This window comes from Pristis pectinata, chromosome 23 (assembly GCF_009764475.1).
Source record: "Pristis pectinata isolate sPriPec2 chromosome 23, sPriPec2.1.pri, whole genome shotgun sequence".
Classification (NCBI taxonomy): Eukaryota; Metazoa; Chordata; class Chondrichthyes; order Rhinopristiformes; family Pristidae; genus Pristis; species Pristis pectinata.
The window spans coordinates 36,013,230-36,018,390 of NC_067427.1; positions in this window are offsets into that span (position 1 = coordinate 36,013,230).

Genomic DNA, 5,161 nt, shown 5'->3' on the forward strand with positions numbered 1-5,161 from the left:
ATTTACTACCCTGTTCTTGCGGCCATTGGAGTCACTGGTAAAGCACGGCACCGGAATCGATTGCGCAACCAATGCTTTGTGTTGCTGCTCTACTCTTTTTGTAAAGGCACATGTTCCGTGTTACCTCTTCAGTCCGCGGGATTATTGCCCAGTCAGGTCCAGCACCCAAAACTCGAAACTCCTTGTTTGCAAAGGAAGTAACTTTGCTCAATGTTTTGCTTTTCCTGCCCGCTGGGTAATCGTAGCTCCGTAGGAGTGGGTTGTGCAGGGATTTGGTGAGTCAATGGGTGGTATTGTACTCGCTGAGATTTAAACGAGTGGAATATTACATTGCTTCGCTCTACACCGGAGCACATGTAAATGATCAACAGTGTTGTTAATGAAAATCAACTGCAGTTGTTGGCAATCTGAAACAAAACATAAAATGTTGGAAATACTCAGCAAGTCAGGCAGCATCTGTGGGACTGGTCCAGCATCAGGTCCTGGACCCTTCAGGACTGTGAAATTGAGAAAATGTATTAGATTTCAGTTGCAGAGTAGGTGTGGGAGGATGGGTAGAAGAGAGAGAGTATCTCTGATGGGCGAGACCGGATGGGTGAACGTGACAGTCAGGAACTGTGTGTAATGAGTTTCACGGTATCACAGCAAGTGGAGCTGCTGCCTCAGAGCTCCCGTGTCCCAGCTTCAATCCTGACCTCGGGTGCTGTCTGAAGGTTGAACAACAGCTTCGTCTCCACTGTCATTAAGTTTTTGAACCTACCTGAAAATCCAGGAGCAACAATCTGCTGGAGGAATTCAGCGGGTCGAGCATGAGTCTTCTGAAACGCTGCAACAATACTTTGAACTATATTTCTCTCCCTCTCTCTCTCTCTTCCTCTCTCTCTCTCTATCAACTTGCACTCATGTGGTTATGTTTATTTTGTGTAAGTTATGCATAATTTATGTTAATTTAAGTTTATGTAACTTACATTGGTCATGTGTGTAATTTACGGCACTGCTGCTACAAAGAGTTAATTTTCATGGCATTTACACCCCGTGTACAAATGCCGATGACATTAAACGTGAACTTGGTTGAGAGAAAGGCAGGACTGACAGCCAGTATTCCAGGGTTCAGACATTTCAAACAGAATCGACAAGGGTGTCAAAGATGTGGGGAAGTTTCAGTATCGATCAGGGAGAATGTCACAGCTGCTCTTCGAGAGGACATCCTGGAGGGCTCATCCAGTGAGGCAATTATGGGTGGAGCTCAGGAATGAGAGTGACACAATCACTGTGATGGGGTCGTACTTTTGCTTCCTGATGAGCCAGCGGGAGATAAAGGAACAGAAATGTCGGCAGATTATGGAAGGAGAGTTGGCACAGATATGGAGGGCTTGTGGACCTGTTTCTGCGCTGATCTGTTCTCCGTTCTAAAATTCCAGAAGATAATGAACTGATATTAATCTTTACAATTGGGAATATCACACAGAATCCTATTGATTTAACATTTGTTCTGTAAATCTGAAAAGTAAAACGCTCCTCTTCTATTCAATTTTCTGCAGTTAACTTCGTATCCATTGTGATCCTGAAACGGGGGAGATGTGGTCTCTCCAAATGCATCACCTGCTACCTGGTGGCAATGTCTGCAGCTGATCTGTTGCTCGTCATTCTTAATGTGATATTGAATCGAATAAATAACATCTATTTCCCAGTTACTTTCCTGTTCATCACTCCCGTGTGCACGATAAAGTTTGTCTTGTTTCAGGCGGCCCTGGACTGTTCTGTCTGGTTCACAGTGGCTTTCACCTTTGACCGATGCATGGCCATTTGTTGTCATAAGCTGAAACCAAGATATTGCACCGAGAAAACAGCAGCTGTAGTTTTAGGAACAGTGAGCACCATCGGCTGCTTGCGATCCATCCCCTGGTACTTTGTATTTGTGCCCGGAGTTGTCATTGACAATGTCCCATGGTTTTGCATTGAAAGCCCAGACTATTACACATCACCTTTATGGACCGTGTACGAGTGGATCGACAGTTTACTAACGCCACTCATTCCAATTGCGTTGATCTTGGTATTTAATGCTCTGACTGTCAGGAACATTGTTACAGCCAATCGTCTCCGCAGAGGACTCCGCACCAACAGCAAGGGAGAGATCTGCGCTGACCCAGAGGCGGAGAACAGGAGGAAATCCATCGTTTTACTCTTTGCTTTGTCTGCCAATTTTATACTGATGTGGGTTCCGTATGTGGTACATTCCTTAAACTGGCCGGTTGTAAACTTTAATTATAACGATAAATTTCTGAATAACCCCATATACATCGCTCAACAGACTGGATACATGCTGAGGCTTCTCAGTTCCTGTACCAACACGTGCATTTATGCTCTAACTCAGAGTAAATTCAGAGAAGAGTTAAAAAATGGGGTTAAATATCCATTCAATCAAATTGTTACATTACTGAAGCAATAATATAAAACTGATCTTGAACCAACTGCTAAGATTGCCATCTCATGTGTTGTCATTTACCACCAACCACTCTCACGGAATGCCCAGTGTGGATTTCACCCGTCTCGCGAACTCATCGTGACCACTGCCAAAAGTTGGACGGCAGTTCTAAATCCCACAGGTGGGAGTGACTGCCCCAAAACATCTAAATGGGCGTGGGGTCAAAGATCCTTGGTTAAACTGGTCAATGGGCATCACGGGAAAACACTTTCATGGTTGGGGTCAGACACCGCGCAAGGAAATACAATTAGAATCACAGATTAATAAAACATTACAGCCCAGAAACAGGCCCTTCAACCCAACTCACCCACACCAAGCAGGGTGCTCACCTGACCTGGTTGTAGTTACCTGTGATTGGCACGTATCCCTCTAAACATTTCCTGTCCTTATACTTATCCAAATGTGTTTTAAATGTTGATATTGTACCTCCCCCAACTATTTTTTCTGGTCTCTTGTTCCATATACCCACGAGCTTCTGTGTGAAGAAGTTGCCCCTTAAGTCCCTTTTAAATCTTTTCCCTCTCATCTTAGACCTGTGCCCTCTCACTTTTTGGTTCACTGTCTCTACCCCTGATGATTTTATACTGCTCTATTGGGTCATCTCTAAGGCTCCAATGCTCCAAGAAGTAGAGTCCTACCTGCCCAACCTCTCAATATAACTCAGGCCCTCGAGTCAAACACTTTCTTCACCACCCTGTTCACTTCCGATGCCACTTGCAGTTAACTATGTACCTGTACTCCTTGGTCCCTCTGTTCTACAACACTCCCTCAGACACTACCATTCACTGTGTATGTCCCAGCCTGGATTGACAACCCAAACTGCAACACAAGATCTCCCTGTAATTTTTGATAACTGTCCCCACGATCTACAACACCACCTATTATATTGTCATCTGCAAACTTATAAACTAAGCCTTGTACATTCTCATTAAATTGTTGATATAGATGACACGGATATTCCAGCACGACCCCTGAGGCACACCAGTAATCACAGGCCTCCTGTCTGAGGACCAGCCTTTGACCATCACTCTGCTTCCTATCATCAAGCCAATTGTGAATCCAGCCAGATAACATTCCGTGGATCCCATGCAATCCCAACTTCCACATGAGCGTTCCATGATGGACACTGTCAAAGGCCTTGCTAAGGTCCATAGAGACAACGTCCACCGCCCTGCCCTTATCTATCAATTTGGTCACCTCCACGAAAATATCTAATTGGTTTGTCACTCATGGTTTCAACCGGACAAAGCTGTGCTGACTATCTCTAATCCGACATTGTCTATCCAAATGCTGGTGGATCCTGTCCCTCAGAATCCCACCTTCTGGCTATTTGCGTCCCTCCTGAGATGCCAGGTCAGAATTACTAACCAGACCCTGAATACACGTCTCCAGAAATACAAGGAGATAAAGGAGCTTCAGCAGCGCTGCTGTGTGCTGCAGGAGGTCGTCCAGGCTGCCCAGACCCAAGCCAACGACCTCGAGGCCAGAGGTACCGAAGTCGCCTGCAGGCTGATCTAAATGCAGCAGGCGCAGGCAGCCCGCTGGTCTGGCTGGCAGCCGGACCCACTCAAAATTGATGGGGGTATGGAGGTTCTCTCTGGGGTTGATGAGGCTCAAGAGGTTATCTATGGGGTTGATGGGGCTCTGGACGCTCTATCTGGGGTTAATGAGGCTCTGGAGGTTCTCTATGGGGTTTATAGGTCTCTCTTAGAGACCCCATGGAGAGGACCATGTGATTTGGGTGGAATTATGGAGTCCTAGAGTCACACGTCACGGAAACAAGGTCTTCAGTCCAACTGGTCCACGACGACCAAGATTCCCATCTAAGCTAGTCCCATATCCACGTTTGGCCCATATCCCTCTGAACCTTTTCTATCCATGTACCTGTCCAAGTGCCTTTTAATTGTTGTTAATGTACCTGCCTCAACCACTTTTTCTGGAAGCTCGTTCCATATACTGACCACTCTCTGGATGAAAAGTTGCCCCTCTGCCTCCCTCTTCACTTAAACCTCTGCCCTCTAGTTCTGTCATCCCCAACTGCAGGAAAAGTGCTGTGGGAATTCACCTGATCTCTGCCCCTTGTAAGTTTTTTGCACCTCTAATAAGATCACGACAAATGTTCCTACACTCCAGTGAAAAAGGTCCCAACTTGCTCAACCTCTCTTCGTAACTAAGTCCCTCGTGTCCCGGCAACGTCCTCGTAAATATCCTCGGCACTCTTTCCAGCTTTGTGGGACCTTCAAATGTTGGGCGACAATTTGGACTGGGGACTCGGGGGATGGGCTGAAACAAAATATTTGGTGGGGTAAAAATGTCAGGCGTTTAGAATCTCAAGGTGTGGGTTTCGATGGGAAGGAGAAATCGGTGATACTTGGCGGGGTGAGGAGGATATTTCTCATTGGTTGGGTTGTAATGAATTGGGTCAATGGGCCAAAGGTGTAGGTGGGGATGAGATGTTATCCAGTTGGAAGGCTTGAACGTATTTGATGTACAATCAAAGGTTAAAAAGACCTGACGGAGGTTTATAAAATTCTGAGGGGCTGTAAAAGATAACTGGAAGTGCAAGGGTTAATGACTGGCAATGTAAGGGTTAATGGTATGCAGCTGGTCTCCTGCTAGTCAGCTATTCCTATAGTAAGAAGTTACCTCATCCATGGGGTGACTATAGTTATGGCT